Here is a 27,996-nt window from a genome sequence, read left to right on the forward strand (position 1 = left end):
AAGAAGAGGAAACAGGTTTGGTGAACAGTTAGCAGTCTCTGCTATGGAGGGAGAAGTTAAAGAGATGGAGTTGGGGTGAGGAAAGGTAAAGTGGGAGTGAGAGCAGGGGTAATGGCAAGAGTAAGCTTTCTGAGACGGCAAAAGAGGAAGATACCAGGTCCCAGAACCCATGAAGATATATTATTTTCTTGCCAGGAAAAAGTGGCAGAGAGGTCGAGGGTATTTGCAAGAGAATGATCACAAAGATGGATCGTGTTTAAGGCCAAGAAAGAAACACAAGAATGGACAGAATGGGGGAAAACTATTTAGTTGGAAGTCCCAATAAAGCCAAGAATGGCTTCCATGGAGATTCTTTTTTTTTTTTTTAAGATTTTATTTATTTATTCATGAGAGACACAGAAAGAAAGAGGCAGAGACATAGGCAGAGGGAGTAGCAGGCTCCATGCAGGGAGCCCAATGCGGAACTCGATCCTGGATCCTGGGATCACGCCCTGAGCCAAAGGCAGATGCTCAACCACTGAGCCCCTGGGCATCCCTTCCATGGAGATTCTTAAACAAATGAGCTGGAACGAGAGGGCACTGTGATATTTGCCCTCTCAAGAATAAGATGTTAGAACACATTATTTAGGAGGTGGTTAGATTCCAATGATGACAAGGTCTTTGTGTGACCATGAACATGGGAGGCTGAGACGGAATGAAGAAAATTGTCACTGGCAATGAGGAGGTCAAGGAAACTGGGAGCCAGGGATAGTGAATGGCTTTGCTAAATGGGTACTGGTACTGCCCATAAGGGCAATAGAAATTGTAAAGGAAAGGAAGCTTTGAGTCACACGCCAAAGCCTTCGAAAATGACAGGTCATGATCAAGAGGCTGAAAAATGATAGTTTTTTTGGGAGGAAAGGAAAGTGGTATAGTTGAATGGGGTGAAACTTCAAAGGCACAATAATTTTTATTTTACAAGAGGGAAAGATAGTAAAGGACTGGAAGCTGTGTGGTGGTGAGAATACTGATCTCATCTTCCAAACTTCAGTAGACAGTAGGTTGGAGAAAAAGTTTTGGAGGATGTGGTGTTCCCAAGGGGCCACTAGGCTTCAATTTAGGCAGAAGGTGAAGGTTCCAGTCTAAGAAAATCTTGGGGATATAGGTATTTAAGGAGGTTTGTAGGTTTCAGAATGGAAGTGCAGGAAGATACAAAGGAATGATTGGGGAGCCAGGCAAGGAAGGAGGGCTGAGTCAGTTGAGAGGATGTAGAGAACAGGTGGGAAGGAGAATTAGAAAGTTAAGGTGGTCCTTTTGAATGGGATACAGCCTGAGAGTTCCTCGGTTAAAAGAAGTACACACTGGCCAAGCATAGTGGGGAGCTTTCTTGTGGTGATTTGGCAACAATATGGTAGTATGGCTCTGCAGCTTCACATGCATCTGTCCTAGAAGTAGTATGCAGGGGGGGAATAGATGGCCCAAGGCATCTGCCCTCAGATTCACATGGAACAGTCACTTGGACCCAGAGCTCAACTTGTGGTAGGTCCCTGCCTCTCTCTCCAACTTCCTTTCACTTCATTGCCCTCTTTGTTACAGACTGAACAGTCACCTTTTAAAACCTCCATCCTGCCATGTTCTTCCTTGCCAGGAAGAGGCACATGCCCTTCTCTCTGCCTGGAATGCTCTTATTTATCCTTCAGATTTTGACTAAAACATCACACTTCAAGTATACCCCAGGTTCCCCTGTTATTCTCTTTCATCACTGTGTGTACCTTTCCTTCACAGAGTTTATCACATTTGTGTGCTCATTTAATTAAAGCTTCTCTCCTCCTCTTGTCTAAGTGCCATGAAGACTTACACATGGTCTCCCTGCATTTATCCCAGTACTTGCACAAAACTGGTATAGTAGTTTTAAAATAATGTCTACAAGTGCTTTGACACTCTCCCTTTCCAAGGTGGAAGTCTAATTCTTCTTTTGGATATAGGCCAGACCTTATAACTTGCTTCTAACAGAATGTGGTGGAAGTGATGGTATATGACTTCTGAGGTTATAGAAGGAATATAGCTTTTTCCTGGTGCTTTCTTACTCTTGGATCACTTGTTGAGAGGAAGCCAAGCCCTGCTGGGAGGTCACTCAAGAAACTCTATGGTAAGGCCCACAGGGAGAGAAACAGAGGCCTCCCACTAACTGCCAGCATCAGCTTGCCACCCAGAGGAGGAAGGCACCTTGATTGTGGATCCTCTAGCTGGTCAGGCCTTCAGATACCTGCAATTTTGGCCGATATTTGACTATAACCTCATGAGATAATCTAAGCCAGAACCACCCCATTAAGTTGTTTCCTGAGAGATAAGAAATGATTATTGTTGTTTTAAGCCTCTAAGCTCTGGGGTAATTTGCTATGAAGCAATAGATAACTAATAGAATAGGTTTTCAATAAATACTTTAGTGAATGAATCAGCAAATTTATGAACCCTTCTTTGTTTCTTTCTTTTTTCCTTTTCTTTTTAATTTGGCACAAATCAGTAATTTTATTAGTCATGATTCTAAGAAGTGTCTGAACTTTGTTTTGACTTTTCTCTGCATTTTACTTTATAGAGTTTTTCATCAATATAAATTGGAGTAAAAAATACAAACAGACTAGCATAAATATTTGACCCATGAAAGATGGTGTTTAACTGAGTTAATACAAGGAAAGATTAATTATACTTGCTCTTTTACTATAAACTACCAAAGATTAGGTGGCATAAAAGTATAACAGACAAGATAAAATTATTAAGGATCATCAAATAGTGATGATATTTGGTCAAGAGAAGCTTTTAATTTTTAAAAAGATTTTATTTATTTATTCATGAGACACACACACAGAGGCAGAGACACAGGCATAGGGAAAAGCAGGCTCCATTCCATGCAGGGAGCCTGACATGGGACTCGAACCCCGGTCTCCAGGATCACACCCTGGGCTGAAGGCAGTGCTAAACTGCTGAGCCACCCGGGCAGCCAAGAGAAGCTTTTTTAAAAAATAAATATTAAATATAGATTTTTACTCGATTTTTAAGTCAATAAATTTGGCTAACATGTCTTGGCATCCTTTGAGCAAATGTTTGTACCTTTGGGGTTTAAAGGCCAAATATTGGAGGGTCATCCACCAATGTAATTGCTTTGTTTTTGCCTCTGTCAACAGAACCTCCTGAATCCTTTCAGCCTCACAGAGGCTGGAGGGAATTTTCACAGGGAATCTTGACCTGGTAAGATGTAACATCCTTTGTTCCCTGTTGTAGCTGCAGCACAGAAGCAATGCCTGGCACTTAGCAGGCATTCAAAACATATTTGTTGCATAAATGAATGAATGAATAAATCTCTTTACTCATCATAATCATTCAGATGTTAAGAGCTTTTCCAGATGCCTAAGTAGGAATAAATGCATAACTAATACTATCTGGCAAAAATAGGGAAAGTCTGAATTATGCTAGCATCAGTCTGACAAATGCAATGAACTACTGTGTTATTGTTTGTTTACTCATGTTTAAATTTCCTTCACAAAAATATAATTTTTGTTTTACAACTGTGTGGTCAATTAGGGGTGTGGCTGATTCTGTGGACTGGCCTACTAAACATCTGTTCTAGTCTCATTATAGTGTATCTCCCTGGAATGTTGAAAACTGAAAAAGCTTAAAACTACATTTTCCAGACTCCTTTGCTGCTAGGGTTTTGAATGAGATTTGGGTTCCTTCAATCAAATGCATTCACCTAGGACCTGAAAATGAACTGAGTTAAGAGGGGAAAGAAAGGGAGAGTTTGAGACATCTTTCTTGCTGGTCCCGATGGTTTAGAGGGAAGCAGTTTGGTCTAGATCTGGAAGCAGAGATTATGACTCCTTCATTTGGCAGGTAGCTTCCTGATGTGGAAAAGTTGGCATGATTCCAAAGCTTGTGGCTACTAGTGATGACTCCCTGATTCAGCAGGTAGATACCTTGCAATAAACCCTTTCTGCCTCAAGAAGTAGTTTGTTTTTTTCTCTCTGCCACTGAACTTTAACTGAAGGGCAAGTGGCTGAGAATTACTACACAACTGACAAAATTATTTTCTTTATTTTTCTTCTTAGAAAGAAAGAGAGAGAGCACATGTGAGCAGAGTGGGAGTTTGGAGGTGGGGCATAGGGAGAGAGAGAACCTCAAGCAGGCTCCTCACTTAGCATGGAGCCCAACACAGGGCTCCATTTCACAACCCTGAGATCACGAGCTGAGTGGAAATCAAGAGTCAGATGCTTAACCAACTGAGTCACCTAGGCACCCCCCAAAATTATTTAGTACTATATAGCTCACTAGAATACAAATGTACTTTAATATTTATGAAATTTCACATACTCTATGGTCAGGGAGATCCAATTTCAAACAAAAATATGTCCTCTTAAAATAATCTGTACATTAAAAAAAATCCTACCAAATTTGAATTTGATCGAAGTACTCTTGTTTCCTAATGCCATTAGGACTGCTGCTTGCATTTAACAGAATTCTACTGGATTTTAAGCAAAAGAAAAATGAATTTATATAAGGATACAGGTCCTTTCATAGAATCCAAGGGCAAAGATGCATCTGGACCTCAGAAATGCCTGAAGCCAAGGACTACAGTGCTATCGAGAACCTGGGAAGCCCTCTCACCAGCTCTCACCATTGTTTCCCTCTGAATATCTTCTTCATTCCTTTTCACTACTAAATTTCTCTGTATCCCAATCAACAGGGTTAAAAAAGGGGCTCCATTTCCACTTACATATTCTTTCTTCAGAGGACATAATCTCCTAGACTCAGTACCGGAATCTTGAGGAAAGACTATAAGTAGCCTACTTCATCAGGTGAGAAGTTCAGCTAAGTTGCACAACTCTAGAAGTTGCCATTTACCTTGTTTTCTATGCAGAAGTCATCCATGGAGCACATTTTCTAGAATAGGATGTGAATCATGCCCCTTAAGAGTTGTGTCACTACCTACTCTGAACCAATCAGCTGGAGTCTAGAGTCAGAGTCCTGTTGTGGGAACCTGGCAGTAGGTGCTCTGCTCCTAAATTCATATAGATTGTGGGTGAGGGTGTGTGGATCTATAGGGAGGGCAAGTTATCATGTATGAAGGAATTATTGGGAATTCAGGAGACAAGCTCACTGATGTTCATTATAAGAATGACATACTGATTTTAACCATATTCGATCAGCCATAGGCAAACTATAGCCCAAAGGCCAAATCCAGTCTGCCCCTGGTTTTTGTAAATATGCTTTTATTGGAACATAAGCACACTCATTTGCTTCATGTTGTCTATGGCTGCTCCTGTTCTACACTGGGAGAGTTGGGCAGTAGCAGCAGAGAACATATATTTCATTTCACAAAGCTACCATATTTACTATCTTGCTCTTAACAGAAAAAGTTTGTTGACCTGCTGCTCAAAATGAGGCCCCTAACCCAGGAGTCCTGGTATCACCAAGGAGCTTGTTTGGCCTCTACTTGGAACTATTGAATCAAAATCTGCCTTTTTTTTTTTTTTTTCCCAATTGAGACATTTATTTGCATGTATGTATTACATCCCTAGATAAATAATTCCAGGATTTTCCCTCCTGTGTGTTTTAATCTTGTCTCTTCATAGTCCATGATACCAGTATCAGTATAATGAAACCAAACCAAGGGCATAGGAACAGGTTATTCTGCCGTTTTTCTTGTTGTATATCTTTTTCTTTTTCTTTCTTTTTTCTTTTTTTTGCAGGCCGAAACCCTAGTTTATTTCAGCATCAGCAGCATCTTAGCCATCACAAAAATAAACTCTACCAAGGGCGACAGAAGTCTCTCCAGTGAGGCTAAGGGCTCAGCCGCCAAGTGGTGAACATCAGAGGGGTGCATGGCGGGCACTGCTGGGGCAATAAGTTAGGAAGCAGTGGGGCTGGTGGTGGTGGCAGATGCGGGCTGGGGCCTCATTTCTGGGCAGGCACAAGGTCATCGATGGCCTGGCCTTGCTCCAGCAGCTGGTCCATCTCGATGAGCAGCTTCACACCATCCACCACCATCTGTACCAGCTCCACCTCTGAGAAGCCCAGGTGGTCTGTGCTGGAGACATCAAAGATGCCATCCACAGTAGCTGTGTCCACAACACCTGTGCCTCGTTTCTGAAGCCACAGATGCTTGAGCACCTCCAGGAACTTCTCATGCTTGCCCAGGTGGGGCAGCTTGATGTTCACACCTGCCCGCAGGCCTGTGCCCAGGTTGGATGGGTAGGTGAGGATGTAGCCAGGGTGAGGGTTCCACGTGAATTCGTACTTCTTTGACTTGAAGAGGTTTCAACCTGGGTGAGGCTGTTACAGAAATGAGTGAACACCTCCTTCATGTTGCCCCCTTTCTGCATGGAGATGACCCGCAGGTGGTCTTCCTCGTTGATCCACACCAAGAAGGTCTTATTGTCATTGTGCCAGATGCCACGAGCGTCCTGCCAGTCGCAGGCCATGCCGGAGACCGGGAGCAGGGGCTACACGGGATTATCAACGAGGAAGCGGTTGTCGATGAGCTGCTGCTCATCAACTTGGACTGGCCAGGTCGCCGACCAGGCTCGACAGAGCTTCCACAGCGAGCTTCTCAGATGCACTGTGGCTGCAGTGTGGGGGTGTGGGGTGTGGGGTGGGGAGTGGGGGGGGGGTGGGGAGCGGGAGGCAGAAGCCGTGGATGCTGCGATGGTGCGCACCCGCGAGCTCAGCACATAGTTGGGGCCCAGGTTGTCTCCGCCCTGCAGGTTGGCGGGGTTGAGGTCGGTCTTGTGCTGATCACTGGGCTTGTAGCCGCCGAGCCAGTCCTCGATGATGGGGTCAAAGAGCTCCTTGAACACGTCATATGACTCAACACCTGCCGTGCAGCCCACGGTCATGATGTAGGGGTGGCCCGGGCTGTCCACCCCGGTCTGGATGACGTCGTCCACAGGGAAGCCGCTCGGGGTGCTCTTGGAGCACAGCTCCGCGTACAGCTCGGGGGTTAGCACCTCGGCCGTGGGGTTGTTGTGGCCGCTGAGGTCGGGGAACTCGTCCTCGGCCGGGAAGCGGAGCTTCAACGTGTTGTGGCTGTTGGGAGAAGGGCATGGCGGTGGCGGGCGGCAGCCGGGTGGCCGCGCGGGGAAGGGGCGCTCGCCGGTCGGCAGCTCCGGGCGCGGCGGGGGCGACTCTTGTGTATCATATCCTAGATCATTCCACACTTGTTTAACCTCATGAGGTTCACAACAGCTTTCCAGTTCTGTGATCATCAGTGATTTCAAATTTACCAATGTAACCATGCTTCAGCATGATAGCTAGAAACTGGACAATGACTTTGGAGCATGGCCTAATAAGCTACTATTTGTCTCTTTTCAGTATTGTTGACGTTCTGGAGAGCATCAGTCAGGACACTGTTGTGCATCATTATGACAGCATGGAAAGATGGCACAAAGTCTGCTTTTTAACAAGATCCCCAGGTGATTTGGAGATACATTAAACTTTGAGAAGCACTATATTAAACTCAGTGGGCATAACCAACACTATTGAAAGTTTTGTTTCACATAAGTCTCTTTTTAGCTCATGGGACATGATGCAATCCCCCAGGTACATTAGACTAGTGTGCCACTATCCCTGGATTTGATGTAGTAATTTTTTTTTTTTAAGACTGTGTCAGGCCTGGTTCTGGCTAAATCAGCCTGGACAATGGGATATCCAGCTACAGTTTGTTAAGTGTCTACTCACTCATTCAGTTGTGACAAATATTTATTGAGGGCATACTCTGTGCCAGCCATTGAACTACAAATGGGGAGCAAATTGGCATAGTCTCAGCCCTCATAGTTTTGTGAAGCTTTCACACATCATCTAATTTAATTCCTTCTCTAATCTCTGATGTAGGTACTCTAATCCTCATGAGAAAACTTTGGGAGACTGATTAACTTTCTCTAAGTCATACGGCTGGTGAGTGGCAGAGCTGAAAATTGAACCTATGTCTATCGGATACCATGGTTTATGCCTTTTTCTATGTAGTATTGCTAAACATGATTCTAGGAGATTATAATCTAAATTAGATCTATAGCCAGAGAACAGTGTTTTATAGATAAGAAACAGTATTCTTATCTCCCACTTCCCAGATACAGCCAAGATGATGCCGCAGGCTAAAAACTAGAGGAGCTGAGCTCTTCTCCTAAGACCTTCCCTTCAGAAGTGACACACCTGCCACTTTTATCTGTGAGAAAGACAGATGACTCTGGTTCAATCACTCCTTCCAGATAGTTGAAGTGAGAAATTTACCTGAGGTTCTAGGGTAGGATTAAAAAAAAAAAAAAAAAGCACTTCCCTGAGGAGAAGAGGGATCAGGGTTAATGCTACTTCCTCCATGGGACTCTCAGGATGAATTTTATTCACTGGGATCACCTTACCTTTTTGAGTGTCCCTTCCACCTATTCTATAGGTCTCCTCAATGGACTCTGCCCTCACTCCTTGCCTTGCTCCTCAATCATTCCATTGTACCATCTTGAACTTCAATTCTGAGATCTTCAAATATACCTCTCCTATACATATATATCTTCAGCTGGAGGAAAAAGATAAAGTGGAGAGAATGTGAGAAGTGGGCTGACCAGGACATAAGTGCATGAGGAAGAGAGAAATACACAGGCAAAAATGGTGTAAAAATGGTTAAATCTGTAATGTGAGCATCACTGAGTAAAAAATTTTAAAGCTAGATTAATTCTCATGAATGTAACATTACAAAATAGGTATCAATTTCCCTTAGCCAGCAGCAGTGACACACAATTAGATATTTTAATTCTATGCCTAAAGCATTACCGTTCAGAAAAAGTAAGGCAGGTAACTGAAAAGTTGCAAAATCCAGCAGCTAGAATCGGGAGTGCTCCTGCTCTGAGACAGAATCAAGCACCCAGGAAAAGAAGAGGTGAGGCACAAATGGGAAGGGGGAGGGAGTTGAGGTGATGTAAGACTAAGTAGAAGAAAGTCTGGCAATTAAGAGAAAGGAAGTCGTTTGACATTGGAAAGTGCCTGGCATGTAAGATGAGAACCTGGCAAGGGATGGACAGGTGACGAATCAATGACAACAGATCTTGCCTGCCATTATCTGGGCTTTGGAAATAAGTTGATGAGGCTTGGATTTAATAAATATTAAAATTCTAAAAACACTTAACTGCTGAGGGAGGCTGTGTAGCAATCACTGTATGAATAGATTTCTAAGGCTAGACTAGACACCCATCTATTATGGATGGTTTGAGACTAACACATCCATCCTGCTACCACAAAGAGAATTTAATGACCCTGCAGGCCTTCCTTCCAAACTTCTAAAAAGCTGAGGTGGGTGGAGGGAGGGAGGTTAAATGGTGCTAACTTTCATTCTGTGGTTTTATCACAGATTCCCTGCCATTAATTCAGATACAGTTGATGAGCATTTTCTCTGAACAAAAGAAAAGATTTAGTTGTCCGTCTTTTCATTAACATTGCTGTCCAAACTTTATATACCTTTTCATACAGTTATCTCCCTACATTTATATATCCCCAAACATGGTAAAGTTCTACTAGATAAGTTTATTTGTAATTTATAATAACTTGAACAGGGGCTGGGTTAAAATTGAACTTTGCCTAGCAAACCCATTCCATCGTAGATTAAAATTTATATTTTAAACAAAATCTGGATTTAGAATGACAAATTTCCTTGAATACTTTAAAGCAGTGTCTTATGACAGGAAACTAAAGTGATGATCACCCTCTGCGAAAATATTTTTAGGAAAGAGTGTCTGTTCTCATATTTATCTCCCCACTAGACTATGAATTGAAGCCCATGAGGCAGGGGCTTTTTGGTTTGTTTACTGGGTGTTCCTGCCATTTAGCTCAGGCTGGCACATAAAGGATGCACAGTGAGTTTTCTGATAAAATCAATCAATGGAAAACTTGGTGGGATTTTGAAGCCCTGTCTTAGGACATGGTGGGAACTATCTTATATTAGGAAGTTTTACGTAGGTTTTTATCCAGGTTCCCCTGGTTACTGAGAAATGTGTAATCTAGGACAAACCACTCAACCTTGGAGTCTCAGTTTTCTCATTTGTAAAGTAAGGATAGTAATAGTACCTATGACCCAGAGTTATTGTGAGGATTCAGCGAGCTAATGTACTGTCCTATTAGATTTCAAGTCATCTATAAAGCAGGGTTTTCTATTATTTACAATAGCTCAGACATGCAAGCAACCCAAGTGTCTAGTGTCTATCTATAGGTGAATGGATAAAGAAGATATATATATATACACACACACACATATATATTTTATCCATCTATATACCATATACTATATAGTATACATATATATAGCTGGATAACACAAAACAGTACATTGATTGTGAGGAGCACTGAGTATATAGTTGTTGAATCATATTGTACACCTGAAACTAATATAATACTGTATATTAACTATACCTAATTAATGTGTTATAAGTGCAAAGATAGACAAATAGATCTGTGGAACAGAAGAAAGAGACCAAAAATAGACTCTTGCGAATATGGAATGTGATAAATGATGAAGATGAACTTGCTTGCCAAGGAATAGGTTATTAAGTGGTGCTGGAGCATTTGATTGAAAAAAATTACCATCTTATACCATTCATAAAAACTTTTAGAAGAAAATATGGGAAAATATCTTCATCATCTCAGAAACTAAGGATTTCTTAGTTTTTATATATTTTTAAAGAGATTTATTTATTTGAGAGAGAGATCGAGTAGGGGGAGGGACAGAGGGATCTCATTACCCTGAGATCATGACCTGAGCTGAAACGTTGGACATTTAACTGACTGAGTTGGATCAGAAAATATCTTCATCATCTCAGAAACTAAGGATTTCTTAGTTTTTATATATTTTTAAAGAGATTTATTTATTTGAGAGAGAGATCGAGTAGGGGGAGGGACAGAGGGATCTCATTACCCTGAGATCATGACCTGAGCTGAAACGTTGGACATTTAACTGACTGAGTTGGATGTTTAATTGACTGAGCCACCCAGGTGCCCCAAGTATGAAGGATTTCTTTTTTTTTTTTTTAAATTTTATTTATTTATGATAGAGAGAGAGAGAGAGAGAGTCAGAGACACAGGCAGAGGGAGAAGCAGGCTCCATGCACCGGGAGCCCGATGTGGGACTCGATCCCGGGTCTCCAGGATCGCGCCCTGGGCCAAAGGCAGGCGCCAAACTGCTGCGCCCCAGGGATCCCGTATGAAGGATTTCTTAAACAGGACATGAAAAGCACAAAACATGAAGGAAAGTGTTTATTCTTTTTGTGTTAAAAATGATGTACATCAGGGGCTTTATAGACAAAGCGAAAAGCTAAGTAGCAGATTGGAAGAAATTGCTTATGACCCAAATGTCCAACAAAAGATACACATTTAGAATATAATGAAGAAGTACTAATCAGCATCAAAATGCTGACTGTGTTAGTTTCCTGGGCCTGCTGTAACAGATTACCACAAACAGAATAACTTAAAAACCAGAAATTTATTTTCTCACAGTCCTGGAGACTAGAAGTTCAAAGTCAAGGTTTCACAAGGCTGATTGGCTCTAAGGAAGAATCATTCAATGTCTCTCACCTAGCCTCTGGTGGTGGCCATCAATCCTTGACATTTCTTGGCTTGTAGCTGCATCACTCCAATATCTGCCTCTGTCTTTACCTGGCCTAAATTCCCTGTGTCTCCATCTGTATCTTCACATGGGCTTCTTAGGCCACCAGTCATTGTATTTGAGGCCCACTCTAATCTAGTATGACCTCATCTTAACTTGATTACATCTGCAAAGACTGTACTTTTTTTTTTATATAAGATTTTATTTATTTATTCATGAGAGATACAGAGAGAGAGAGAGAGAGCAGCATAGACACAGGATGAGAAGCAGGATCCACATAGGGAGCCTGACATGGGACTCAATCCCAGGTCTCCAGGATCAGGCCCAGGGCTGAAGGTGTAGCTAAACCGCTGAGTCACCCGGGCTGCCCAAAGACTGTACTTCTAAGTAAGGTCTATTTTGACGTTCTGGTGAAACACTATTCAACCCCCTACAGTCTGCCATCTGATCCTCCAAATTCACATCTGTGCCATATGCAAAAAACACTTATCCCATCCTAACATCCCCCAAAGTCTAATTTAATTAATTAATTAATTAATTAATTAATTAATGTCTTCATGAGAGACACACACAGAGAGAGGCAGAGACACAGGCAGAGGGAGAAGCAGGCTCCATGCAGGGAGCCTGACGTGGGACTCAATCCTGGGACTCTGCATCCCCCAAAGTCTTGATTTACTCTGGTATCAACACTAAACCTCAAATCTCATAATATAAATAATCTAAATCAGGTATTAGTGAGACTCTGGGTATGGTCTACCCTGAACCAAAATTCCTCTCCATCTATGACCTCTGAACCTAGAAAACAAGTTGTCTGATTCTAAAATACAATGGTGAGACAGACATAAGATAGATACTTCCAGTCTGAAGGGAGGAAATGGAAGGAATAAGAGAAACTTGTCTCAAGCAAGTTCAAAACCTAACAGGAAAATTCCATTTAGTTTCAAGACCTGAGAATCATTCTTTGTGGCTTGATCCTTCCTCTGGGCTGGAGGAGGCCTCTTTAGCGGGTGCATCTGGATCCATCTCTTTGTTCTCTGCCTCTGTGTCTACAGTACTGCCGGAATCATTCTTCCTTTTACTTGAAGCATAGCACATATTTGTAGTTAAGTACAGCTCATTTCCTGCCATTTCCTTCAAAGTGGAATCTTTGAAGTCTGACAGCCTTCCTCATTTAGTTGTATCTCTGGCCCCTTCATCCAAACTGGTAGTGTTTCTACTGATATACTATTCTCAAAAAAATATGTTGATCTTCCATATACATCAAGGGGATCCACACCATTACATAAGAGAGTTCTCCAAAGATCCTTGGACCCATTTCTTTTTTTTTTTTTTTTTAAGATTTTATTTATTCATTCATGAGAGACACAGAGAGAGAGAGAGGCAGAGGGAGAAGCAGACTCCACGCAGGGAACCCGATGTGAGACTTGATCCCAGGACCCTGGGATCACGACCTGGGCTGAAGATAGGCGCTCAACTGCTGAGCCACCCAGGCACCCATGGAAGAACCCATTTCTATTCCTGGATTCTGCTGAGATGGTTGATTAGAACCATAAGTCACAAATTTAACCTCCTCAGCAAAAGTTTATCTAGCTACACTCTTGGTTCTGTTTCCAGAGCACACTATCTGGATAGGCTGAGAAATCTCCAAATCATCAAGTGCTGGTTCCTTTTTGTTTAATATTTCCTTCCTCAATTTATCTATTTCCTCTCACATTATACTATAAGCAATAAGGAGAAATGAAGCCACACCTTCCATACTTTTCTTGGAAATTGTTTGAACTAAATATCTAAGTTCATTGCTTACAATTTCTACTTTGCACCCAACAGTAAAACACAATTCAGTCAAGTTCTTTGCCATTGTATAACAAGGATTGCTTTTCTTCCAGTGTCCAGTAATAGGTTTCTCATTTCCTCTGAGATCTCATCAGGAGCACCTTAGTCTCCATATTTCCAAAACGATCTCTTCAAGGAAATCTAGGCTTTTTCTATCATGTGCCTCAAACTTTTTCTAGCCTCTACCCATTACCCAATTCCAAAGCTACTTCTATAATTTTAGGTATTTGTTACAGCAGCACTCTACTTCCTAATACTAAAATTTGTATTAATCTGCCTCAATCTTAGGGTTCTCCAGAAATATAGAACAAATATGGGAGATATGAGAGAGGGGAGAGAGAGAGGCAGGTTGGGAACTTAGGCAGGAGTTGATGCTGCAGTTTTGCACTCTTGAGACAGAATTTCTTCTCAAGGAAGCCTCAGATTTTGCTTTTAAAGGCTTTCAACTAATTAGATGATACCCACTTACATTAATGGGAGTAATCTACTTAACATCAACTGATTGTTGATGTCAACCACATCTACAAATCTTCAGAGCAATACCTAGATTAGTGTTTGATTAAAAAACTGGGTACTATAGCCTAGTCAAGTTGACATATAAAACTTACCATCACACCAACCATAGAATAATGGACAAATAATAAGAATAGCTAATTCATAAAAGAAGAAACTAAAATAGTCAATAGCATAGTAAATTTATATAACCACTTAGAAATTTAGATTCCTGTGTAAATAGGGGCTGAACAGAAAATGAACCATCTTATGTTTTCTAGGTATAAAAGGTTTAATATATGAATTAGGGGCTTATACAACTATTGGAAGAGCAGGAGAGTAAAGGTTGGAGAAATCAAAATCACAGATTAGATGCTACCAAGAAATTCTCTAGAGCTTGCTGAGAAGGTGCCATAATTATCAAGAACCTGAGAGCCAATTGTCTTAGTCCGCAGTAGTGAAGCAGAAGCAGGTGGTATTCAAGAGCTTTCTGGGAAACTACAATGGCTTTAATGCCTTCCCACGTATCTGACTGTAATTGACTTCAGAGAATAATAGTATCTCCTCTGCTACTCTCCATTTCATCTTGGAGAATATATCTTTACATGCCTCAGACTACTAGACCCCTGGAAAATTCATCATGTAACAGTCTCCTTAATTTTTTTAATGTTTATTTTCTGCCCACGTGTCTTACAAAGGCTTCCAAGGTATTTGCTAAGCAATTTCCTGTTCATTAAGTATAGTCAGCAAGATGTTATCAAGGTAGTGAATCAAATATCTATGGAAGTTGGTTACATAATATGGAAAGATGATATAATCAAAGTTTCTATACAGTCTAGAGTATGACAGAGAATTGGAGAATTGACACAGACTTGAGACAAGATAATGAAGGTATATTGTTTCTGCTAAGTAAAAGGGCCCTGCTCTGGTTATCTTTGCACATGTGTGCGGATTGCCCCCCACCCCCCTTGCACAGTAGAACAAGAGAGAGCAATGCCTTCCTTATCTCTAACAGTTAAGTGCTCCACTTGGCCTCCATCACTCTTATCACACATTGAATTCAGGGAGCCCATTTTAATGACAGCATTTCCCACTGTCTTGCAGAGAATGGCAATACAGAACCTTTTAAAGGCTGCTAGTGCTCCCTTCCCAATGCATTTTTTCAGTCTGGTGAAAGGACTGTATTTTTAAGAGACTGCTGTAACTGATCATTTTGCCATCTTCAAACCAGAAGTCCTATACCTTGCCCTTTTCAAACCACTTAATTTGGCTTTTATTCCTATTATTCCAATGCTCTTATTAAGATTACCAGTAATCTCATGTTGCTAAATCCAAGGGACATTATAACCTTTAGCAGCATTTAACAATTTCTGTTCTTAGCTTTAATATTGCTATTCTCTTTTGGAGTTCCCTGTACATCTCTGCTTCTTCTCTGTCTTAAGCCTGGCTCTTCCTCCACCATTCATTGTTTAATGTTAAGGTACCTTAGGACTATTCCCTCAGCTCTTGTCTTTTCTTGTCACACAAATCATTCTCCTTAGGTCATCTCATACATCTCAGGTCTTAACTTGGGTTGTACTCTTTTCCTAGAATACTCTTCATCCCCTTGCTGCCTGACTAATTTCTGCAGGTCTTTAGATGTTAGCCTAAATGTCACTTCCTGAGTCTAAGACTTCCTTGATGCCTTGTTAACTAGGTTAGGAACCGTTTTTGAGCACTCAGAACTTTCTCTTTACAAAAGTTACATTTCTAACTACTTATTCATGTCTCATTTCCTGCTAAGTTGTAAGCACCTTGAGAGCAGGGGCAGTGTTAATACCTAACATAAAGCCTGGCATGGGGGATCCCTGAGTGGCTCAGCGGTTTGGCACCGGCCTTTGGCCCAGGGTGCGGTCCTGGAGTCCCGGGATCAAGTCCCGTGTCGGGCTCCCGGCATGGAGCCTGCTTCTCCCTCCTGTGTCTCTGCCTCTCTCTAGATCTATCATGAATAAATAAATAAATCTTTAAAAAAAAAAAAAAGCCTGGCATGTAGGTGGTGCTCAATAAATATTTATAGATTATTCATAGATGAATACATAGAAGTAAGGATCAGGTTGGATTTCATTTCAGATTCCTAAACATCTGTAGTCTAACCTTATTTGTTGAATAATATATATATTACCCATAATTTATAACACTATCTTTTTCTTATATACTGTCTATTTCTAGGTAATATTTTCAATCTTATTGCTCTATCTATGTGTGAATATGGCAACATTATGCTATTTTTAAAAATTAATTTTTATTTTAGAGTAATTTTAGATTTACAGAAAAGTTACAAAGAGAATACAGAGAGCTCTGGTATACTCCTCACTCAGCTTCCCCCACTGTTAACATTTTACATTAACAACTGTGGTACAGGGCAGCCCGGGTGGCTCAGCAGTTTAGCGCCGCCTTCAGTCCAGGGGCCTGATCCTGGAGACCTGGAATGGAGTCCCACATTGGGCTCCCTGGATAGAGCCTGCTTCTCCCTCTGCTTGTGTCTCTGCCCCTCACCCCCTCTCTGTCTCTCATGAATAAATAAATAAAATCTTAAAACAAAAACAAAAACAACCCATGGGACATTTGTCAAGACTAAGAAACTAACATTGGTACATTATAATTAGCCAAATGCAAGACTTTGTGTTTCACTCATTTTCCCATTAATGTCCTCTTTCTGTTTTAATCCAGGACATTTAGTTGCTATTACTTCTATTAGTTTCTCTGGTCTATGGTAGTTTCTTAGTCTTTCCTTGTTTCTCATGACTTTGATAGTCTTGATATACTGGCTAAGTATTAGGTAAAATATCCCCGAATCTGAGTTTGTCTATTTTTCTCATGATTATACTGGGCTTATGAGCTATTGGAAAGAATATCACAGAGGTCAAATGCCTTTCTCTGCATATCCCATGGGGGGTAAATAATAATCAATGACATCACTGATGATGTTAACTTTCATCACTTGGTTAAGGTCAAATCTGCCAAGTCTTTTCACTGTAAAGTTACTATTTTTTCTTTTCCCTGCCCTACCTTTCCCCCCTCCCCCATCCTTTCATAGAGAGTAAGTATAGCTGAGCCTTGGAGGGAAGAGGGCAGAAATTAAGCTACACATCCTACTTATGCAATCTCTACACGTTATTTGGAATTATTATTTTTTAAGATATTATTTATTTCTTCATAAGGGTCAGAGAGAGAGAGAGAGAGAGAGAGAGAGATAGGCAGAGGGAGAAGCAGACTCCATGCAGGGAGCCCAATGTGGGACTCCATCCTGGGACCCCGGGATCATGCCCTGGGCTGAAGGCAGGCGCTAAACCGCTGAGCCACCCAGGCATCCCTGTTATTTGGAATTCTTCTGAGAGTTTTACCACTGTTTTAATTATAGTTTTTAAAACATTTTAAGTTTCTGTGGAGGGAGAATCTTCACTCATCTTTTATTATGATATTATGTTATAATTAAAAAATTAATTTGATGACAATTAGAATTGCACTTAAAAATACATTAATTCAAGGATTGACATCCAGGAATATGGTAAGTGTCTCTATTTAGTCAAATTTTCCTTTATATCTCTAGGAATTATTATATGCTGATAATAAGTTCTGAAAGCACATAAACAGATATGCAAGGATCTATTTTATAGTCAGACACTATAGTCCTGTGACTTGACAGTCTGAAGACTGAAATAATGTCCAGATTGTCCCAGGGAAGAAACTTATCAGAGATATAAAGTTGAGGTTGTTACTGAATTTTGCTACATCAAAGTCAATTATATAGAAAACATGATTACAAAACCCCAAATGAGGGATCCCTGGGTGGCGCAGCGGTTTGGCGCCTGCCTTTGGCCCAGGGCGCTATCCTGGAGACCCGGGATTGAATCCCACGTCGGGCTCCCGGTGCATGGAGCCTGCTTCTCCCTCTGCCTGTGTCTCTGCCTCTCTCTCTCTCTCTCTCTCTCTCTCTGTGTGTGTGACTATCATAAATAAATTAAAAAAAAAAAACCCAAATGAGATTTGGGGAAAAGGCTGATAAAAACCATACATTCCTTGAGGTCAGGGACCAAGTTTGATTAATGTTTTTATTCTCCACTGCTACGACACATTGGCACACATGAACACTTGTTGAATATCTGTTGAATAAGCAAATAAATCAATGAATAAATATTCACTTAAAGTCTTGGCCTTAAACTCTTGACCACATAAGGTGTGGTTTTTCTTTTATTCAGCCTTAGCGATACTGTTTTCTTTCTTTCTTTCTTTCTTTCTTTCTTTCTTTCTTTCTTTCTTTCTTTCTTTCTTTCTTTCTTTCTTTTTTTTTTTTATGATAGTCACACACAGAGAGAGAGAGAGAGAGAGAGAGAGAGAGAGAGAAGCAGGCTCCATGCACTGGGAGCCCGATGTGGGACCTGATCCCGGGTCTCCAGGATCGCGCCCTGGGTCAAAGGCAAGCGCCAAACTGCTGTGCCACCCAGGGATCCCTGTTTTTTTTTTTCTTATTCCAGTATATTTAACACATAGTGTTATATTAGTTTCAGGTGTACAATATAGTGATTCAACATTTCTATACATTACTCAGTGCTCATCATGATAAGTGTACTCTTAATTCCCTTCACCTATTTCACCCATCTTCCCCACCTACCTCTCTTCTGGTAACCATCAGTTTGTTCTCTAAACTAAGAGTCTGGGGCAGCCCTGTGGTGCAGCAGTTTAGTGCTGCCTACAGCCCAGGGCCTGATCCTGGAGACCCTGGATCGAGTCCCATGTTGGGCTCTCTGTATCTCTGCCTTTCTCTCTGTCTCTATGAATAAATAAATAAAATCTTTTAAAAAAATAAATTAAGAGTCTGTTTTCTGGTTTATCTCTCTCTCTCTTTTTTAAAGATTTTATTTATTCATGAAAGACAGAGAGAGAGAGAGAGAGAGGCAGAGACATAGGCAGAGGGAAAGGCAGGCTCTCTGCAGGGAACCTGATGCAGGACTCGATCCCCAGACTCCGGGATCACGCCCCAAGCCAAAGGCAGACGCTCAGACATTGAGCGACCCAGGTGTCCCTGGTAATCTCTTTTTTTCCTTTGTTCATTTGTTTTGTTTCTTAAATTCCATATATGAGTGAAATCATATGGTGTTTGTCTTTCTCTGACTTATTTTGCTAAGCATCATACCTTCTAGATCCATCCATGTTGTTGCAAGATTTCATTCTTTTTTATGGCTAAGCCAGAATAATATTCTTCCTTATCCATTCATCTATCCGTGAACACTTGGGCTGCTTCCATAATTTGGCTATTGTAAATAATGCTGCAATAAGCACAGAGGTGCATATATCTTTTCAAATTAGTGTTTTCATTCTTTGGGTAAATAGTAGTGTAATTATTGGATATTGGGTAATTCTATTTTTAATTTTTTGAGGAACCTCCATACTCTTTTCCAGAGTGGCTGCACTAGTTTGCATTCTCACCAATTGTGCAAGAGGGTTCCTTTCTCTCCACATCCTCATGAACACTTGTTTCTTGTGTTTTTGTTTTAAAAAATTGGGGGATCCCTGGGTGGCTCAGCGGTTTAGCGCCTGCCTTTGGCCCAGGGCGCGATCCTGGAGTCCCAGGATTGAGTCCCAGGATTGAGTCCCACGTCGGGCTCCTGGCATGGAGCCTGCTTCTCCCTCCTCCTGTGTCTCTGCCTCTCTCTCTCTATGTCTATCATAAATAAATAAATAAATAAATAAATAAATAAATAAATAAATCTTTAAAAAATTGTTTAACAGTAAACTCTATCCCCAAAATGCAGCTTGAACTCATGAGCCTGAGATCAAGAGTTGTATGCTCTACTGACTAAGCCAGCCAGGCATCCGTTTCTTATGTTTTTGATTTTTAGCTATTCTGACAGGTTTAAAATAATAGCTCATGGTGGGGTTTTTGTTGTTTGTTTTTTAAGATTTTACTTTTAAACAATCTCTACACCCAACCTGGGGGTTGAACTCAACTCCAAGATCAAGTGTCAGATGTTCTTCTGACTGAGCCAGCCAGGCACCCCCTCATAGTGGTCTGGATTTGCATTTCCCTGATGGTGAATGATATTGAGCATCTTTTCATGTGTCTGTTGGTCATCTGTATGTCTTTGGAGAAAAGTCTGTTCATGTCTTCTGCCCATTTTTTAAAAAGATTTTATTTATTCATAAGAGACAGAGAGAGAGAGAGAGAGAGGCAGAGACATAGGCAGAGGGAAAATCAGACTCCCTGGAGGGAGTCTGATGAGGGACTCAGGACTCGACAGGACACTGGGATCATGACTTGAGCCAAAGGCAGGTGCTCAACCACTGAGCCACCCAGGCACCCCCTTTGGCCCATTTTTGATGTTGAGTTGTATACCAAAGATGTGTTTTGATCATTGTGTGTATCATGATCATTGATCATTGATACAACAGCTCCCATGCGTCGGGCTCCCGGTGCATGGAGCCTGCTTCTCCCTCTGCCTATGTCTCTGCCTCTCTCTTTCTCTCTCACTGTGTGACTATCATAAATAAATAAAAACTTAAAAAATGTTAAAAAAAAAATAAGGGGATCCCTGGGTGGCGCAGCGGTTTAGCGCCTGCCTTTGGCCCAGGGCACGATCCTGGAGACCCGGGATCGAATCCCACGTCGGGCTCCCGGTGCATGGAGCCTGCTTCTCCCTCTGCCTATGTCTCTGCCTCTCTCTTTCTCTCTCACTGTGTGACTATCATAAATAAATAAAAACTTAAAAAATGTTAAAAAAAAATAAGGGGATCCCTGGGTGGCGCAGCGGTTTAGCGCCTGCCTTTGGCCCAGGGCACGATCCTGGAGACCCGGGATTGAATCCCACGTCGGGCTCCCGGTGCATGGAGCCTGCTTCTCCCTCTGCCTATGTCTCTGGCTCTCTCTTTCTCTCTCACTGTGTGACTATCATAAATAAATAAAAACTTAAAAAAAATGTTAAAAAAACCCAGCTCCCATGGATGATTAATTTTATAGGCTTATATGATTTGAATGACTTGTCACTAGCTTTTTACATTCAAGTTTAAATGATGACAGAGTCACTAGAAATGGCATCAATCTAACAGCATTGAAAGTATGCTTACTATTGGCCAACACATTGAAATATAATTCTATAGAAGATTACACTTAAAAAGCAGAATATAAAATCACATCCAGGCTATGATTATAATGATAAAACAAATCAAGCTTACACATAGTAACAGGCATATATTGTTTAGCATCCTTTCTTTATTTTTCCTAAGAGCACATATTTAAAAATAATTTTTTTTTTAGATTTTCTTTATTTGAGAGAGAGAGCGAGCACTAGCAGGGGAAGCGAAGGGGCAGAGGGAGAAGCAGGCTCCTTGCTGAGCAGGGAGCCCAACAGTGGGTTCAATCCCAGGACCATGAGATCATGACCTGAGCTAAAGGCAGAGGATCAACCAACTGAGCCACCCAGTTGTTCTAGAGCATCTTTGTTTTGTTTTTTATTTTTTTAAGATTTATATATTTACTTGAGAGACTGTGCAGGATTGCATGCGGGGGTGGGGTGGGGAGAGTCTCAAGTCAACTCCACACTGAGTGCAGAGCCTCACATGGGGCTCTATCTCAGAATCCTGAAATCAGGACCCGAGCAAAACAAAGAGTTGAACACTTAACCAACTGCACCACCCAGGCACCCCTCCTACATTTTTTTAAAAAAAAGATTTATTTATTTACTCATGAGAGACACACAGAGAGAGGCAGAGACACAGGCAGGGGGAGAAGCAGGCTCCCCACAGGAAGCCCCATGTGAGACTTGATCCTGGACCCTGGGATCACTCCCGAAGCCCAAGGCAGATGCCCAAATGCTGAGCTACCCAGGCGTCCCCTACATTTTGTTTTTAAGGAAACCACTTCTCACCAGTTCTCAGCCATGTAGGTGGGTCCTGATAATTCAGGTCAATCTGAACTTCATCTCCCTGGCCATAGTGGTTGGTTTATGGATGGGCAGGTAACCGAAAGAAAGCCTATTTGCTAGGGCTTGATGAGGTATCAGGATGTGGGATCTAGAACTTCTGCAGCTGTTTTGCTATCATTCTGGGAGGGACTGGAACTCCCTAAAGTTACCATGTTGCACCTGAGGATAAAGCAACATAGCAGTAGGTAGAATAGTGTAGATGAAGGAAACCTGGTACTTCCTTGGTGATTTAGTTTGAGCTACTGGGTCAAGACTCATCTGAAGTAACACTTTTCAGCAATTCCTTTATCATTTAGTCATTTGCAAGAGAAATATCTAATAGGTATTTCAGATAGGAAACATGGAAATAGAGTTTTGGGGGCAGCCCTGGTAGCTCACTAGTTTAGCGCCACCTTTAGCCCAGGGCGTGATCCTGGAGACCTAGGATTGAGTCCCATGCCGGGCTCCCTGCATGGAGCCTGCTTCTCCCCCTGCCTGTGTCTCTGCCTCTCTCTCTCTCTGTGTCTCTCATGAATAAATAAATAAAATCTTAAAAAAAAAAAAAGAGTTTTGATTTGTTGCCATGGTAGGATTGAGAGTAATTTTTCTTTTCTTAAAATTTCTACTAATATTTTTCATATAACTCATAACTGATAAGGTTTTCTGGATGTTGGTTAAAAAAAACCCTCAAAATATAAAAGGTCTCAGGCATAGTGTTGTAAATGTATATTTACAAGATAGCATTCATTGTAAATATTATGACAATTCTCTTAATTCTCTTCTACATTAGGCATGAACAAGTAGAGGGCTCAGTGTTAGACCACATGCTTTCAGAATAGAAGCAAGGCCATTCACAAGTGCATATGGTAAATATACAGCTTACCGGTCATCTAGTATGTGGCACTTTTCAAATCTTAATAGAAAAAACTGGAGACTATAAAAATTAAATCTGGGTTGATTGATTTTACCTAGTGTTGGTACACTAGAAGAATAGAATGAGACGGCACAATAGACATTTCATAAGGAACCATATTTCTTCATTTTCCTCTCAGATCCCTGCATTGCTGCCAATTCTGCTGAACACCAACTCTACCTCTCAGGAGTCAAGGGCTGAGCCTCACTCTGTGGCATCCTCCTTTATAAAGTATGATGAAAGGTAATCCTTACCTCCTTCAACTGTTGAAGAGCTGCATTTCAAAGATCCTTTTGGTTTCTGATTACTCAAGAGAAGAAGGGGAATAGAAGACAGAAGAAAGACTCTAGAGAGAGAGGAATGAAAGTGTCAAGAGCTTCTTTAAGTGGGAATGCTTAAAGTGAAGGGAACTAAGAAATGACAAAAATACTTAAAGTCTTCACACAGACTAAACAGTTTATAAAGGCAACACAAACATCTTTAAAACATTATTGGAGTATATTAACTAACTAGAATTTAAATAAAAGCCTAAAAATTTTATTGGATTTTGTTAATACTGTCCCCAAAATACAGTATAAATATATTTAACTAACAGAGTAACTATGAGTGAAGAAAAGACAAGACTTTGTAGTAATTTCAATTCCTCACTTTGTATGTGGACATTAGCCAAGGTGCCTTTTGGGTGTACTGAGGAGCAGAGCCACTCTACCCTCTCTAAGGGCTATGTGTTCATCTTATTTATGGCCATCATACTGGGCACTTTGAGGTTATGTCTTTGATTCAGTTTGATTCCAGCACCAAAGCCTTTATCATTTCTCACTGAATCAATATCTCTATAAATATTTATGTTTAAAATACTTAAATATTTAGCTTCTGTATAAAAACCACAGAGCAAAAACCTGCATCTACTTGAACTAAAACCTGACGAATATAGTGAATAGTTTTAGTGAGTCATAGAATTTGTAGGTATCTGAAAATGTGAGGTTTCTCTTGGTTTGTTTAAAGAAGTTCCTTCCTTCCTTCCTTCCCTCCCTCCTTCCTTCTTTCTGACTTTATTTATTCACGAGACACCCACACACAGAGAAAGAGAGGCAGAGGGAGAAGCAGGCTCCATGCAGAGAGCCCGACGTGGGACTGGATCCCAGGTCTCCAGCATCAGGCCCTGGGCTGAAGGCAGCTCTAAATCGCTGAGCCACCCGGGCTGCCCTCATGTTTTTAACAACATAAATTTTATCATTTATCTCAAGCTTCCCCGTGGCCCCACCTGCACCCAATTTCCCTTCTCAAAATAACATATAACAGCACTTTGATTTTATTCAGGTATTTGAAAAGCATTTTTTGAGTGCTCATTTTACCCAATCTTGACTTCTAATTACTAAGTCTGCTGAAGGGTATGGATAGGCAAACAGACAATTTCTATACAAAGTAACAGTGATAAGAACACAATGCTGTTTTAGCTCAGGAGAGGGAAAGGTTCCCAGGCCACAGGATAGGACAGAATAAATGCGAGTTACTCAAGTAAAGAAAGGGAGAAGGGCCTTCTGAGGAAACAGCTGTACAGACTTGAGATTTAAATTCAGGGAACTAGGTGCTTGTTGCTTATTTAGCAAGGCCAAATCATAGCTAGAGACAGTGGATCAAGGAGTAGTGAAAAAAAATCACTTTACTCATTGTTTTTTAAACTGTACAAGACTCTTTACTGAGTCACTAAAACAATGTATTTTCTGAAAATGGATAAAATAGAATAGAAAATACCAGAATGCGGGGATCCCTGGGTGGCTCAGCGGTTTGGCGCCTGCCTTTGGCCCAGGGTGTGATCCTGGAGTCCTGGGATCGAGTCCCACGTCGGGCTCCTGGCATGGAGCCTGCTTCTCCCTCCTCCTGTCTCTCTCTCTCTCTCTCTCTATCTCTGTCTATCATAAATAAATAAATCTTAAAAAAAAAAAGAAAGAAAATACCAGAATGCTTCACACGCAGTAAGGCTAAGTATCGGTATGTCAATCTGTTGTTTTATAGTCGTGTTTATAGTGTATAGTGTGTACGAGTGGTGTGTGCATGTGCCAGGTCACAATGTAAAATGTATTTCTTAGAATGGGATATGGAAAAAAAAATTGAAAGTCGCTGTTTATAATATAGAACATTTTATTTATAGTTGACAAGGTAGTTTTAGGTATCCTTATTACATGGCCCTGCTTCCATATTTTATTTGTCATTTATTCACTCGTCAAATATTTATCAAATACATATTCAAATGTTACTTCTTTAGGAAGTGTTCCCCCAAACTCTAGGCTGCAGAAAGGGCTTTTGTTATATGCCATCTTGTGAATATGGGGGCAGCAATGAAATGACTGCTCCTTCTCAAAAAAAGGACTATTAAGAGTAAGGCCCACTGACAGCCAGCTGTTAACTCCTTCAGTTCCACCTCAGCTTTTGAGAGGAGGTTACACTCTTTTCCCATGGCTTCAGCCAGTGACTAAGATTGTGGTTTAAGAGACTGGCTTTTCTGCCCATGTAGAAGTCCTGTAAGGTGCAGTCTTTTCTTCAGAGCCTCCCATTGGACTGGCAAAGACTTTGACAGATTTGTATTGCAATTCTCATTGCCTCTCTTGTCCAATCCTGCTTGCTTCTCTTCCCTTTTCCTTTCATAGGTCTTACTCCCAATAAGCCTTTTGCCTTTCTAACTCTGTGTCAGCATTCCTTCCCAGAGGATTCAACTGCTATACTTGTCTTGGTATTGTTGGAAGAAAGAAACTGAAGGGAAAGGCATAAAACCAGGCTGTAGAGGTAAGCAAAACCACAACACACAGGACTTAATAGGCCACACTAAGTATTTTTTACTTTATCATTAGGGCAGTTGGAAGTCACTGCACATTTTTAAGCATATTGGGGAGACGTGGGGAAAGTGATCAAATGTAAAATTTAGAAAGACCACTCTGGCTGTTGTATGTTAAAAAGGCTGGAGACCTATGAGATTGAAGACAAGAAGATCAGTAGGCATGCTATAACTGGAGTCTAAGAAGAGGGAATAGTGTCTTAGATTAGGATGAACCAGAGACAATGAAGATTTGAAAGATATTTAAAAGTAGAATTTCCAAAATTTGGTGATTTATTGGATATAGGTGGTAAGGGAAATGTAAAGGTCAAGAATGTCTAGATTTTTAGCTTGAGCTATTGTGTGGAAAGTCGTGCCAGACACTGATACAGGAAGTCCTGTGGGAAGCAGGTGTGGGAGTTCAACTTTGGACATGCAGAGCTTGAGATGCCCCTACAACATCTGAAAGCACTATAGAGAGTTAAATATATTGTTCTGGCGTATGAAGCAAAATTTAGGCTGGAAAAATCCATTTGGGAGCCCTTAGCATATAGATGGGAGCAAATGAGATCACCCAGGAGAGGAATAATGTGTTGAGAGAGGCCTATGACACTGGCCTAGGAAGAAACTCCAGCATATAAGGTTCTGGTAGAAGAGAAGAGGTTAGCAAATGAAACTGAGGCCAGGGATATGGAGTCACAAATTTTGAGAGGGTTTTTGATAGGGAGGGGATATCAAATGCTACCTAGTGCCCAAGGAAGATAAGGACTGAAAACTATTATTTTGTTTTAATAATATGGAGGTCATTGGTGATCTTAGTAAGAGCCATTTCATTTTTAAAAAATATTTTATTTATTCAAGACACACACACACACACACACACAGAGGCAGAGACATAGGCAGAGAGAGAAGTAGGCTCCATGCAGGGAGCCTGATGTGGGACTCGATCCCGGGTCTCCAGGATCATGCCCTGGGCCAAAGGTAGCACTAAACCACTGAGCCACCCGGGCTGCCTGGTAAAAGCCATTTCAGATGAAGTGGTGGAGGTGGAACCCAGACTAGAGTGGCCAAAGAATGAGGGAAATGGAAGAAGTTGACACAATTAGTGTCATAATTCTTTCAAGAAATTTGTTTCTGAAGAGGGAGGGCAATAAGGCAGTAATTAGGGAAAATATGTAATTAAGGTTTTGTGTTTTTTGTTTTTAGGATAGAAGAGACTTGAGTGTGGTTGAAAGTTGATGGAAAGGAGCCAGCAGTGAAGATAGAGAAGAAAGTGATAATCAAAGGCATGATTTTTGAGAAAGTGGGATGGTGGGGATTGGGGTCAGGACTTTAGGGCTCAGGTAGAAGAACTGACATTGGAGAGAAGAAATGCCACTACTTTCTTTGGAATAGGAGGGAGGATAAAAGTGTGGATGTGGATACTAGCAGACCTGTAAGTTTAGTGATAGGAAGAATTTTTTGTAATAGGAGATAGGGAAGGTGGAAGGTTGGAGAAGAGTAGAAGAGGAGGTTTAAAATAGTCTTTAGGTAATGGGGAAAATGAGCTCTTTGACCACCAGGGTCTTACTAGAAAATGTGGTGGGCTCAGATAAGTTTTAAACTTTAAAAAATTTTTAAAAATATTTATTTATTTATTCTTGAGAGAGGGAGAGGGAGAGGGAGAGCATGCATGTTGAGAGAGCAACTGGGGGGAGGGGCAGAGGGAAAGGGAAAGAAAATCTTTTTTTTTTTTTTTTTTTTTGGGAAAGAAAATCTTAAGCAGGCTCTATGCCCAGCATGGAGCCCGATGTGGGGCATGATCTCACAACCCTGAGGTCATGACCTGAGTCTAGATCAAGAGTTGAACTTTTAACCAACTGAGCCACCTAGGTGCCCCACCTACTTTAGAACTTCTTACAAATGGAATCATACTCTTTTGTGTATAGTTTCTTGTACTTAGCATTATGTTCATAAAGTTTACCCATGTTGGTATATGTATCAGGAGTTTGTTTCTTCATACTTCTTTCTTTTAAAAAAATATTTATTTATTTATTCATTCATTCATTCATTCATTCAAGAGAGAAGGAGAGGAAGAGAGAGTGAGCCGGGGGAGGAGCAGAGGGAGAGGGACAAGCCAACTCTGTGCTGAGTACAGACCCCAGTATGGGGCTTGATCCTATGACCTTGAGATCACGACCGGAGTCAAAATTGAGAGTCAGATGCTTAACTGACTGCCCATTTCTTCATATTTCTGAGTAATTATAGGAATATGCTGTAATTTGTTTATCCATTCAATAGCTGAAGGACGTTTGGGTTATTTGCTGTTTGATGCTATTATAAATAAAGCTGCTATGAACATTCCCCTACAGTCTTTTTGTGGCTATGTATTTTTAGTTCTTCTGGCTAAATACTTAGG

General features: G+C 41.1%; 2 long non-coding RNA genes and 1 pseudogene across 2 annotated transcripts in view; 1 reads left to right on the forward strand and 2 right to left on the reverse strand.

Annotated features, from left to right (window-relative positions):
• Window positions 1–27,996, reverse strand: part of LOC140594203 (uncharacterized) — a 63,835-nt gene that overhangs the window by 10,520 nt on the left and 25,319 nt on the right. Inside the window, exon 2 of the long non-coding RNA XR_011994840.1 lies at window positions 23,041–23,132. This is a non-coding gene — a long non-coding RNA (uncharacterized lncRNA). The remainder of the gene's footprint in view (window positions 1–23,040; window positions 23,133–27,996) is intronic.
• Window positions 5,913–7,268, reverse strand: LOC112914963 (creatine kinase B-type-like; annotated as a pseudogene).
• On the forward strand, window positions 7,345–27,948 carry LOC140594204 (uncharacterized). The gene is made up of 5 exons (XR_011994841.1): window positions 7,345–7,445; window positions 7,864–7,926; window positions 22,926–23,029; window positions 25,435–25,570; window positions 26,805–27,948. It is a non-coding gene; the product is annotated as an uncharacterized lncRNA (long non-coding RNA).

The sequence above is a fragment of the Vulpes vulpes genome, chromosome 10 (assembly GCF_048418805.1).
Source record: "Vulpes vulpes isolate BD-2025 chromosome 10, VulVul3, whole genome shotgun sequence".
NCBI lineage: Eukaryota > Metazoa > Chordata > Mammalia > Carnivora > Canidae > Vulpes > Vulpes vulpes.